This window comes from Salmo salar, chromosome ssa10, assembly GCF_905237065.1.
Source record: "Salmo salar chromosome ssa10, Ssal_v3.1, whole genome shotgun sequence".
In the NCBI taxonomy this organism is placed as follows: Eukaryota; Metazoa; Chordata; class Actinopteri; order Salmoniformes; family Salmonidae; genus Salmo; species Salmo salar.
In genome coordinates, this window is record NC_059451.1 from 93465592 (window position 1) to 93479357 (window position 13766).

General features: G+C 45.5%; 1 pseudogene; it reads left to right on the top strand.

The window, feature by feature from the left end:
• The window catches only part of LOC123724560 (voltage-dependent calcium channel subunit alpha-2/delta-1-like), a 102575-nt pseudogene that overhangs the window by 22399 nt on the left and 66410 nt on the right, over positions 1–13766 (top strand).

Below are 13766 nucleotides of genomic sequence, written 5' to 3' on the forward strand. Positions count from 1 at the left end.
GTAGATGGCTAGTGATGGCTATTTAATAGTCTGATGGCCTTGAGATAGAAGCTGTTTTTCAGTCTCTCGGTCCCAGCTTTGATGCACCTGTACTGACCTCACCTTCTGGATGATAGCAGGGTGAACAGGCCCTGGCTCTGGTGGGTTGATGTCCTTGATAATCTTTTTTTTCTGTGACATCAGGTGATGTACAGTGGGGAGAACAAGTATTTGATACACTGCCGATTTTGCAGGTTTTCCTACTTACAAAGCATGTAGAGGTCTGTCATTTTTATCATAGGTACACTTCAACTGTGAGAGACGGAATCTAAAACAAAAATCCAGAAAATCACATTGTATGATTTTTAAGTAATTAATTTGCATTTTATTGCATGACATAAGTATTTGATCACCTACCAACTAGTAAGAATTCCGGCTCTCACAGACCTGTTTGTTTTTCTTTAAGAAGCCCTCCTGTTCTCCACTCATTACCTGTATTAACTGCACCTGTTTGAACTCGTTACCTGTATAAAAGACACCTGTCCACACACTCAATCAAACAGACTCCAACCTCTCCACAATGGCCAAGACCAGAGAGCTGTGTAAGGACATCAGGGATAATATTGTAGACCTGCACAAGGCTGGGATGGGCTACAGGGCAGTAGGCAAGCAGCTTGGTGAGAAGGCAACAACTGTTGGCGCAATTATTAGAAAATGGAAGAAGTTCAAGATGACGGTCAATCACCCTCGGTCTGGGGCTCCATGCAAGATCTCACCTCGTGGGGCATCAGTGATCATGAGGAAGGTGAGGGATCAGCCCAGAACTACACGGCAGGACCTGGTCAATGACCTGAAGAGAGCTGGGACCACAGTCTCAAAGAAAACCATTAGTAACACACTACGCCGTCATGGATTAAAATCCTGCAGCGCACGCAAGGTCCCCCTGCTCAAGCCAGCGCATGTCCAGGCCTGTCTGAAGTTTGCCAATGACCATCTGGATGATCCAGAGGAGGAATGGGAGAAGGTCATGTGGTCTGATGAGACAAAAATAGAGCTTTTTGGTCTAAGCTCCACTCGCCATGTTTGGAGGAAGAAGAAGGATGAGTACAACCCTAAGAACACCATCCCAACCGTGAAGCATGGAGGTGGAAACATCATTCTTTGGGGATGCTTTTCTGCAAAGGGGACAGGACGACTGCACCGTATTGAGGGGAGGATGGATGGGGCCATGTATCGCGAGATACAACCTCCTTCCCTCAGTAAGAGCATTGAAGATGGGTCGTGGCTGGGTCTTCCAGCATGACAACGACCCAAAACACACAGCCAGGGCAACTAAGGAGTGGCTCCGTAAGAAGCATCTCAAGGTCCTGGAGTGGCCTAGCCAGTATCCAGACCTGATCCCAATAGAAAATCTTTGGAGGGAGCTGAAAGTCCGTATTGCCCAGCGACAGCCCCGAAACCTGAAGGATCTGGAGAAGGTCTGTATGGAGGAGTGGGCCAAAATCCCTGCTGCAGTGTGTGCAAACCTGGTCAAGAACTACAGGAAACTTATGATTAATTTTTTTTGTCATTTTAGCAGACACTCTTATCCAGAGCGACTTACAGTAGTGAATGCATACATTTCATGCATTTTATACATGTTTTTCTCCATACTGGTCCCCCGTGGGAATCAAACCCACAACCCTGGCATGGCAAACACCATGCTCTACCAACTGAGCCACACGGGACCATGATCTCTGTAATTGCAGACAAAGGTTTCTGTACCAAATATTAAGTTCTGCTTTTCTGATGTATCAAATACTTATGTCATGCAATAAAATGCAAATTAATTACTTAAAAATCATACAATGTGATTTTCTGGATTTTTGTTTTAGATTCCGTCTCTCACAGTTGAAGTGTACCTATGATAAAAATGACAGACCTCTACATGCTTTGTAAGTAGGAAAACCTATAAAATCGTCAGTGTATCAAATACTTGTTCTCCCCACTGTAGGTGCCTGGAAGGCAGGCATTGTGCCCCTGGTGATGCATTGGGCAGACCGCACCACCCTCTCGAGAGCCCTGCGGTTGCAGACGGTGCAATTGCCGTATCTTCTTTATTAAATAAAATCAAATGCGCTGAATACAACAGGTAGACCTTACAGTGAAAAGCTTACTTACAAAAAAAGTAAGAGATAACAAAAACAAATAATTAAGGAGCAGCAGGAAATAACTATAGTGGGGCTATGTGTCAATGTGCGGGGCATGGGTGTCGAGGTAATTCAGGTAATTATGTCCATGCAGGTAGGGTTATTAAAATGGATAGATAATAACAGAGTAGCAGCAGTGTGTGTGTGTGTGTGGGGGGGGGGGTGCAAATAGTCTGGGTAGCCATTTGATTAGCTGTTCAAGAGTCTTATGGCTTGGGGGTAGAAGCTGTTTAGAAGCCTCTTGGACCTGACTTGGCACTCTGGTACCACTTGCCGTGCAGTAGCAGAGAGAACAGTCTATGACTAGGGTGGCTGGAGTCTTTGACAATTTTTAGGGCCTTCCTCTGACACCGCCTGGTATAGAGGTCCTGGATGGCAGGAAGCTTGGCCCCGGTGATGTTCTGGGCCATATGCACTACCCTCTGTAGTGCCTTGCGGTCGGAGGCACCAACACACTAACATGGTCCAAGCACACCAAGACAGTCGTGAAGAGGGCACGACAAAACCTATTCCCCCTCAGGAGACTGAAAAGATTTTTTTTGTTTTAGATTCCGTCTCTCACACACAAAACTCAGAAATAACGATATAATTCATGCCTTACCTTTGATGAGCGTCTTCTGTTGGCACTCCAATACGATGAGACAGCCTATAGGGAGGAGGTCAGAGACCTGACCGTGTGGTGCAAGGACAATGCAACCCTGATGTGGTGTACTTCTCAATGGTGCAGCTGTAGAACCTTTTGAGGATCTGAGGACCCATGCCAAATCTTTTCAGTCTCCTGAGGGGGAATAGGTTTTGTCGTGCCCTCTTCACGACTGTCTTGGTGTGCTTGGACCATGTTAGTGTGTTGGTGATGTGGACGCCAAGGAACTTGAAGCTCTCAACCTGCTCCACTGCAGCCCCGTCAATGAGAATGGGGCCGTGCTCGGTCCTCCTTTTCTTGTAGTCCACAATCATCTCCTTTGTCTTGATCACGTTGAGGGAGAGGTTGTTGTCCTTGCACCACACGGTCAGGTCTCTGACCTCCTCCCTATAGGCTGTCTCATCGTTGTCAGTGATCAGGCCTACCACTGTTGTGTCATCAGCAAACTTAATGATGGTGTTGGAGTTGTACCTGGCCTTGCAGTCATGGGTGAACAGGGAGTACAGGCAGGGGCTGAGCACGCATCCCTGTGGGGCCCCCGTGTTGAGGATCAGCATGGCGGATGTGTTGTTACCTACCCTTACCACCTGGGGACTAGGATCCAGTTTCAGAGGGAGGTGTTTAGTCCCAGGGTCCTTAGCTTAGTGATGAGCTTTGAGGGCAATATGGTTTTGAACTCGGAGCTGTAGTCAATGAATAGCAATCTCACAAAGGTGTTCCTTTTGTCCAGGTGGGAAAGGGCAGTGTGGAGTCCAATAGAGATTGCATCATCTGTGGATCTGTTGGTGCGGTATGCAAATTGGAGTGGGTCTAGGGTTTCTGGGATAATGGTGTTGATGTGAGTCATTTAGGCTGGTTACCTTAGTGTTCTTGGGCACAGGGACTATGGTGGTCTGCTTGAAACATGTTGGTATTAGGGAAAGGTTGAAAATGTCAGTGAAGACACTTGCCAGTTGGTCAGCGCATGCTCGGAGTACACGTCCTGGTAATCCGTCTGGCCCAGCTGCCTTTTGAATGTTGACCTGTTTAAAACTTCTTATGGCTCAAATCCCGTTAACGGGATCGATTTGACAACATCCGGTGAAATGGCAGATCGCCAAATTCATTTTTCTTTTTTTTACACATATTTCACTTTCATACATTCACAAGTGCAATACATCATATTAAAGCTGAACTTCTTGTTAATCTAGCCACCATGTCAGATTTCATAAAGGCTTTACGGCAAAAGCAAACCATGCTATTATCTGAGGACAGCGCCCCATCAAACAAACACAGACAATCATATTTCATTCCGCCAGGCACGACACAAAACTCAGAAATAACGATATAATTCATGCCTTACCTTTGATGAGCGTCTTCTGTTGGCACTCCAATATGTCCTATAAACATCACAAATGGTCCTTTTGTTCGATTAATTCCGTCATTATATATCTAAAATGTCTATTTATTTGCCGTGTTTGATCCAGAATAACACCGGTTCCAACTAATGCAACATGACTACAAAATATCTCATAAGTTACCTGTAATCTTTGTCCAAACATTTCAAACAACTTTCCTAATACAACTTTAGGTATTTTTTTACGTAAATAATCGCTAAAATTTAAGACGGGTTAAACTGCGTTCAATACCAGAGGATAACAAAGTGGAGCGTGCTTTTCAGGTCACGCGCCTCTATCAAACAGTACACTTCACTCTACCCTCGTTCTGAACAGGGCTACTTCTTCATTACACAAAGAAAAAACATCAACCAATTTCTAAAGACTGTTGACATCCAGTGGAAGCGATAGGAACTGCAAGCAACTGCCTTAGAATTCTAGATTCTCAATGAAAACCCATTGAAAAGAGAGTGACCTCAAAAAAAGAATTCCTGGATGGTTTGTCCTCGGGGTTTCGCCTGCCAAATAAGTTCTGTTATACTCACAGACATCATTCGAACAGTTTTAGAAACTTTAGAGTGTTTTCTATCCAAGTCTACCAATTATATGCATATCCTACCTTCTGGGCCTGAGTAGCAGGCAGTTTACTTTGGGCACACTTTTCATCCGGACGTGAAAATAGCGCCCCCCAAGCCATAAGAAGTTAAAGGTCTTACTCACATCAGCTGCGGAGAGCATGATCACACAGTAATCCGGACCATCTGATACTCTCATGCATGTTTCAGTGTTACTTGCCTCGAAGCGAGCATAGAAGTTATTTAGCTCGTCTGGTAGGCTTGTGTCACTGGGCAGCTCTCAGTTGTGCTTCTCTTTGTAGTCTGTAATAGTTTGCAAGCCCTGCCACATCCGACGAGCGTCGGAGCCGCTGTAGTACGACTCAATCTTAGTCCTGTATTGACTCTTTGCCTGTTTGATGGTTCGTCGGACGGCATAGCAGGATTTCTTATAAGCTTCCGGGTTAGAGTCCTACTCCTTGAAAACGGCAGCTCTGCTTTTTAGCTCGGTGCGGATGTTGCCTGTAATACATGGCTTCTGGTTGGGGTATGTACGTACAGTCACTGTGGGGACGACGTCCACGATGCACTTATCGTTAAGCCAGTGACTGATATGGTTTACTCCTCAATGCCATTGGAAAAATCCCAGAACATATTACAGTTTGTGCTAGCAAGGCCTACTACTGTTGTGTCGTCTACAAACTTCATGATTTAGTTGGAGGTGTGCGTGGCCACGCAGTCATGGGTGAACAGGGAGTACAGGAAGGGGTTGAGCATGTACCATTGTGTTTCCCTGAAGCCCTCTCTCTCTCTCTACTCAGCTCTATTTAAATCAACAGCAGCCAAGGGCTTTCAGGCAAGACTAGCCTCATCTAACCATTCATCCAAGTGAACATAGCTACTAGCTACTAGACTTTCAATCGCTATGGATGGTCGATGAGGCAATCAAACAAACTGGGATCTTCTGGTTTCAGATACCTCCTGTAAGAATAATTTAAGATAAATACACAACGCAGAGGACTAAAGGTCAAGAGAGGACTAAAGGTCAAGAGAGGACTAAAGGTCAATAACGATCAATGAAGTGTTTTTTCTGTAATAGGGAATTAATGAGCAATGGGTCAGAGACATGGGAGGAATTTGTCTATACATTGAGCCTGAAATAGGATACTTGTTATTTGGCCATTGGCCCAGTTTTATTGCAGGGAATTATAATTGGTCAACCACATGCTAGGGTTGGATTATAAAACTACTGTAAGGAACAGGATGGGAGACAGAGAGCTGGTTTCAAGCGCAGGGCACAGCAGGTGTTTATTGCAAAGGACCACAGGAGGAGGCAGGTAGCTGGGTCCAGGGGCAGGCAGAAGGTCATACACAGGAGGAGGCAGGTAGCTGGGTCCAGGGGCAGGCAGAAGGTCATACACAGGGCAAAAGGGCAACAGTACAGCCAGGGAAAAGGCTAGTAACGTAGTCCGGGAGATCAGGCAATAGGTAGATAACAGGAAATCCGATAGGCTAAGGTAGAGGCGTCATTAGTGAGGCAGGAAAAAAAACTATCACGGGAAAAATAGAGCTCTGAAAGACATGTCACAAAACAAACAATACCTCACAGTGATGGGGTGCAAGGAACTGAACTAAATAGTGTGTGATAATGACATACAGGTGTGTGAACAGGTGATTAGAATTCAGGTGATTGGGATCTGGAGAGTGAGCTGCGTTCAGGGGATCTAGGTGTTTGAGGGTGTGAGCTGTAAAGTGGACTGGAAAGTCAGTTGCGTTCAGGGAATCTAGGTGTTTGAGGGTGTGAGTTGGAAGCAGACATTACAACTATATCCTGTCCTTTGTTCTGTGGAGAGAATCACTAAGGAGAGTGTCACTGAGGACAGGGTAGAGCGAACATCTACCTCTCAGCATAACATCTATTATTTGTCCCCTTTGAATAAACTTATTTTTCTCCCCCTGATTTGCTTTGGGGTCTGTGTTATTGAAGAGTAACATCAACTGCTAACACTCCCACAGACATTGGACTCTTGAGCCTTAAGAAAGGTACCGTACCACTAATGTTGAACGGATTCGCCAAAGCAGTTTGAGACAGGGCCATTAACTTATGGAATATCTAACTATTTAGAGCATGTTGTTTGGGTGGAGATGAGAGAGGCAGTTTGAGAATAATTGATTATATTCATGGATATTGACAGTAGTATAATTTTCATGATCATACTCATAAAGATTAGCATATATCTGTAATCAATGAGTGTTTGTAAACGCTGGGCTGGGACTCTGTGTGTGTGTGTGTGTGTGTGTAGCTATAGGGTTACTGGTTTGGCCTTTGTGAAAGGCCATGTGGAACAGCACAGAAATCCCCAGAGCGATATTAATGTTGTAAATACCTCGTCCCACCTCGTGTGTGTGTGTGTGTGTGTGTGTGTGTCAGAGCTGAATTGGGTACTTTGCATTCTCTACCTGACCTACCTTCCTTGCACAGCCAACAGAGACACCACTGGACATCTCTTTTACTCTCTTTTACTCTCTTTTACTCTCTTTTACTCTCTTTTACTCTCTTTTACTCTCTCTCTCTCTCTCTCTCTCTGTCTCTCTCTCTCTCTCTCTCTCTCTCTCTCTCTCTCTCTGCTCTCTCTCTCTGTCTCTCTCCTTTCCTTTCTTAGTATCTTATTGTGTATTTTCTATTCTTTGTGTCTCCCTCGTCTTTGAAATAATTCCTCCCTCTCTCTATGTGATCTGATTGAAGCCATTTGTTTGTCTTCAGTAATCTCAGTGTGGGTGGTTTGTTGTCACACCTCATGTCATCACATTGTATTGTTCCTTCTTTTCTTCCTTCTTTTGAAACATATAATTACACTGTTCTCTCAGTTCAATCTGTCTGATGATGTGGCCTATGTATACAGTACCAGTCAAAGGTTTCAACACACCTAAATAAAGGCTTTTCCTTTATTTGTACTATTTCTACATTGTAGAATAATAGTGAAGACATCCAAACAAAACAAATAACACACATGGAATCATATAGTAACCAAAAAAGTGTTAAACAATCTGAAAAAGTGTGTGCGAGCAAGGAGGCCTACAAACCTGACTCAGTTACACCAGCTCTGTCAGGCGGAATGGGCCAAAATCCACCCACCTTATTGTGGGAAGCTTGTGGAAGGCTACCTGAAACGTTTGACCCAAGTTAAACAATTGAAAGGCAATGCTACCAAATACTAATTGAGTGTATGTAAACTTCTGACCCACTGTGAATGTGATGAAAAAATAAAAGCTGAAATAAATCATTCTCTCTGCTATTATTCTGACATTTCACATTCTTAAAATAAAGTGGTGATCCTAACTGACCTAAGACAGGGCATTTTTACTAGGATTAAATGTCAGGAATTGTGAAAAACTGAGTTTAAATGTATTTGGCTAAGGTGTATGTAAACTTCCGACTTCAACTGTATATATATAAAGAGAAAGAGAGGGAGTCATACATCAGTATTCACTGACATCTGTTCATGCATGGTAATCTCTGGGTTCGGATATTAGATATGCAAACAAGTGATTCTGCAAGCTACTGTATAATGCTCAATGACTTTTAAGTGTTTTTTTTGTTGAGAATTCTACAAATGCTGTAGATGTTAATGCTCTTGTTGCCTTTTGGATCCTGATTGAGGGGTATATCTGTCTAGTGTGATCAGGCAGGGTGACACAGCCCCACCCCCTCATGTTATTTGTGTGCTATTGCTCCTGGTTCTGAGGAAAGGGAATAGAGGACCCTTGATGCTTACCAAACAAGCTCTTTTTTCTTCTCTATATATATCTTTCTCTTTTCACTTCCTCCCTATATCGTAGCATTCTCTGTCTATAAATATCTGGCTTGGACCAGCAGAGTGACAACTATGACTAGTAGGCAGTGGAGAAATATCCCTCTGCGGGATGGTTGGAGATGTTGTCCAGTTAGCCAGTGCTGTTCTGTCAACAAGCTCTCACATTATCACTGCAGAATTAGACATTCATCCACGTTCTCCAAAGGTCAAATTTCAAAGTTGCTCCAAACATCTCATTTCTAAATGTTTTTGTTGCTTCTGCTGCTCTATATTGTTTCATTTCTCCAAACATCACATTTCAAAGTTAAGGGTTAAGTTTTGGGCATTCATTCTGAATGGTTAAGGTAAGGCTTAAGGTTTGGGCATTCATTCTGAATGGTTAAGGTAAGGCTTAAGTTTTGGGCATTCATTCTGAATGGTTAAGGTAAGGGTGAAGTTTGGGCATTCATTCTGAATGGTTAAGGTAAGGGTGAAGTTTGGGCATTCATTCTGAATGGTTAAGGTAAGGGTGAAGTTTGGGCATTCATTCTGAATGGTTAAGGTAAGGGTGAAGTTTGGGCATTCATTCTGAATGGTTAAGGTAAGGGTTAAGTTTGGGCATTCATTCTGAATGGTTAAGGTAAGGCTTAAGGTTTGGGATAGGTTTAAACCCCCTGCCCTTAAAGGTAGGTCAATAGACTTCTCATATGGTTTTCACTTCTAGTGTATGTCAGCATGTGGTAACTATTTTATAATCCTAAACTTCCGTTATCTTTCACTGAGACCTGACTGCCATCTCTCCTAACCCCTAACCTCCAACCTCTACCCCTGGTGAGGTCATGCCCTGTTGGACTGTTACAGTGGGGTCATCATCAGCCACCTCTGATGGAGATGGAGGGATTTTCTCTCCTCTACACTCCTCTGCATCATCATCCCATCTACAATCCTTAAAACACAATACAACAACAGGAACATGTTTCATACTTCCAATAATTCGATTGGGTTTGAACCAGAGTTGCCTGCCACAAGACTATGTTAGCCAACCGAGCAAAAGCCTAGTCTTCATGTCTCAGGCAAGGTTGTTACATGTGGTTCATTACAGATACTCCCACAGACACATTTACCTCTGCACATTTTGATCAAATCAACGTTTTACCTGTTGACACTGGTGCTCCTTATCGAGAGGTGGATATCCGGTGTTGTTATGGAGACGCAGACAGTAGTTAGCTCAGTAATCTAATCAAAGCTCTGTAGTGTGATGCGCTGTATGTGACGTTTAGCGTGTTTAATCTGTTGTTGTTCTCCTCTCAGGATGGGCTGATAACCCTCTGAGCTCCTGTCTGTTAGAGAGAGAGAGAGAGAGAGAGAGACAGACAGACAGACAGACAGACAGACAGACAGACAGACAGACAGACAGACAGACAGACAGACAGACAGACAGACAGACAGACAGACACTGACTGAGAGAGACAGACGGGGAGGGAGGGAGAGCGGGGGAGAGAGAAAGGAGGTGTAATTAGATCTCCCCGTCTCCCCCCTCCTTCCCTCTAGGGGAGAGGAGCATCGTCGGAAACCCTGTCATGAATTTTTAACGCTTCTCTCGATCTGCACTCTCAGGAGATGTGTGACTGTGTGTGTGCTCTGACTGTGGCTTTATTGTTGATCATAGCTCATTCAGCCATATTACTGGCTCTGTATTTGTCTGTATTTTGTATTACCAAGATCTTGTGATGTATAAAACAGTATTATGACCTGATGTCATTGATCTTATCCTTACACATCACATAGACACAGTCCTGGTGATCTAGTATGAAGGGAAGAGATGGATGGGAGGTCTGAATGGAGGGAGACATATTTGTAGTGTGTGTGTGTGTGTGTGTGTGTGTGTGTGTGTGTGTGTGTGTGTGTGTGTGTGTGTGTGTGTGTGTGTGTGTACGTCAGTGTATGTACGTGTGTATATTTGCATGTGTATTTGTGCCGGTGTCGGGAGTTCTGTGTATTTACAGCTCCTCACAGCTTGTACAGAGGAGGTGGAAACAGAACCATGTCTAGAAATCAGCCTAGGACTTGATGAGAGCAGGGTGGGTTGGAAGGAGAGGGGGTGTTTTACTGCTGCAACTAGTGAGGAGCGTTTCCCTTTTCCTGGACACACTCAGGTACATTTTAATCTTACACCTATGTCAGAGTAGACACACACATACAACCCTAACACATTTACATTTACGTCATTTAGCAGACGCTCTTATCCAGAGCGACTTACAAATTGGTGCATTCACCTTATGATATCCAGTGGAACAACCACTTTACAATAGTACATCTATATCTTTTTGGGGGGGGGGTTAGAAGGATTACTTCATCCTATCCCAGGTATTCCTTAAAGAGGTGGGGTTTGGGGTGTCTCCAGAAGGTGGTGATTGACTCCGCTGTCCTGGCGTCGTGAGGGAGCTTGTTCCACCATTGGGGTGCCAGAGCAGCGAACAGTTTTGACTGGGCTGAGCGGGAACTGTGCTTCCCCAGCGGTAGGGGGGGCCAGCAGGCCAGAGGTGGATGAACTCAGTGCCCTTGTTTGGGTGTAGGGACTGATCAGAGCCTGAAGGTACGGAGGTGCCGTTCCCCTCACAGCTCCGTAGGCAAGCACCATGGTCTTGTAGCAGGTGCGAGCTTCAACTGGAAGCCAGTGGAGTGTGCAGAGGAGCGGGGTGACGTGAGAGAACTTGGGAAGGTTGAACACTGCGGCGTTCTGGATGAGTTGTGGGGGTTTTAATGGCACAGGCAGGGAGCCCAGCCAACAGCGAGTTGCAGTAATCCAGACGGGAGATGAAAAGTGCCTGGATTAGGACCTGCGCCGCTTCCTGTGTAAGGCAGGGTCGTACTCTGCGAATGTTGTAGAGCATGAACCTACAGGATCGGGTCACCGCCTTGATGTTAGCGGAGAACGACAGGGTGTTGTCCAGGGTCACGCCAAGGCTCTTAGCACTCTGGGAGGAGGACACAATGGAGTTGTCAACCGTGATGGCGAGATCATGGAACGGGCAGTCCTTCCCCGGGAGGAAGAGCAGCTCCGTCTTGCCGAGAGTTCAGCTTGAGGTGGTGATCCGTCATCCACACTGATATGTCTGCCAGACATGCAGAAATGCGATTCGCCACCTGGTTATCAGAAGGGGGAAAGGAGAAGATGAATTGTGTGTCGTCTGCGTAGCAATGATAGGAGAGACCATGTGAGGATATGACAGAGCCAAGTGACTTGGTGTATAGCGAGAATAGGAGAGGGCCTAGAACTGAGCCCTGGGGCACACCAGTGGTGAGAACACGTGGTGCGGAGACAGATTCTCGCCACGCCACCTGGTAGGAGCGACCTGTCAGGTAGGACGCAATCCAAGAGTGAGCCGCGCCGGAGATGCCCAACTCGGAGAGGGTGGAGATTATTATTATTTGACCATGCTGGTCATTTATGAACATTTTAACATTTTAACATCTTGACCATGTTCTGTTATAATATCCACCCTGCACAGCCAGAAGAGGACTGGCCACCCCTCATAGCCTGGTTCCTCTCTAGGTTTCTTCCTAGGTTTTTGGCCTTTCTAGGGAGTTTTTCCTAGGGAGTTTTTCCTAGCCACCGTGCTTCTTTCACATGCTTTGCTTGCTGTTTGGGGTTTTAGGCTGGGTTTCTGTACAGCACTTTGAGATATCAGCTGATGTACGAAGGGCTATATAAAAATACATTTGATTTGATTTGATTTGGAGAGGAGGATCTGATGGTTCACAGTATTAAAGGCAGCAGATAGGTCTAGAAGGATGCGAGCACAGGAGAGAGAGTTAGCTTTAGCAGTGCGGAGAGCCTCCGTGACACAGAGAAGAGCAGTCTCAGTTGAATGACCAGTCTTGAAACCTGACTGATTTGGATCAAGAAGATCATTCTGAGAGAGATAGCAAGAGAGCTGGCCAAGCACGGCACGCTCAAGAGTTTTGGAGAGAAAAGAAAGAAGGGATACTGGTCTGTAGTTGTTGACATCGGAGGGATTGAGTGTAGGTTTTTTGAGAAGGGGTGCAACTCTCGCTCTCTTGAAGACGGAAGGGACGTAGCCAGCGGTCAAGGATGAGTTGATGAGCGAGGTGAGGTAAGGGAGAAGGTCTCCGGAAATGGTCTGGAGAAGAGAGGAGGGGATAGGGTCAAGCGGGCAGGTTGTTGGGCGGCCGGCCGTCACAAGTCGCAAGATTTCATCTGGAGAGAGAGGGGAAAAAGAGGTCAAAGCATAGGGTAGGGCAATGTGAGCAGGACCAGCGGTGTCATTTGACACCATGTCATTCCACAGACGCATCGTGTCCATAACAACTTACAGTTACACACGCACCTAGCAGTTGTGTCATTTGGCAGATGCTAACATACTGTATCTATTATATACTAACTAGGGTGCTGGTTGTTGACTTGGGGCTGACAGGTGACCTTATGTGTGGCAGGTGGGTGTAGTTAAGGCCCACCGACTGGAACACCACACCTCATACTGGGACACACCCTCTCAGCAAGGATCACTTTACCCACCGTTAGCCTATTGCAGTTAGTCTGGACTGTCTGGAGGGTTGGAGTCATACTGGGTCGTCTTCTCAACTCTTACACCACACGCTCTCTACATTTCTGTATCTACTGTACGTTACCTCCTCTCTCTCTCTGTCTCTGTGTCTCTCTCTCTCTCTGTCTCTGTGTCTCTTTCTCTCTCTGTCTCTGTGTCTCTCTCTCTGTGTCTCTCTCTCTCTCTCTCTCTCTCTCTGTCTCTCTCTGTCTCTGTGTGTCTCTCTCTCTCTCTGTGTCTCTCTCTCTGTCTGTCTGTCTGTCTGTCTGTCTGTCTCTCTCTCTGTGTCTCTCTCTCTCTCTGTGTCTCTCTCTCTCTCTGTGTCTCTCTCTCTGTCTGTCTGTCTGTCTGTCTGTCTGTCTGTCTGTCTGTCTGTCTGTCTGTCTGTCTGTCTGTCTGTCTGTCTGTCTGTCTGTCTGTCTGTCTCTCTCTCTCTCTCTCTCTCTCTCTCTCTCTCTCTCTCTCTCTCTCTCTCTCTCTCTCTCTCTCTCTCAGTATCATGTTGTGGAGTTTAAATAAAGGTGATCTGTGTGTTGGCAGTAGACTGAGATTCCATTACCCACTTGTGTGAGTATGTCAGAGGGAGTGAGACAGGAGTGTGTGGAGGTCGCTGTCGTTATATCCTCTCTGGTGGTTTACTTTGATTGACAGCTCTTCAGATAG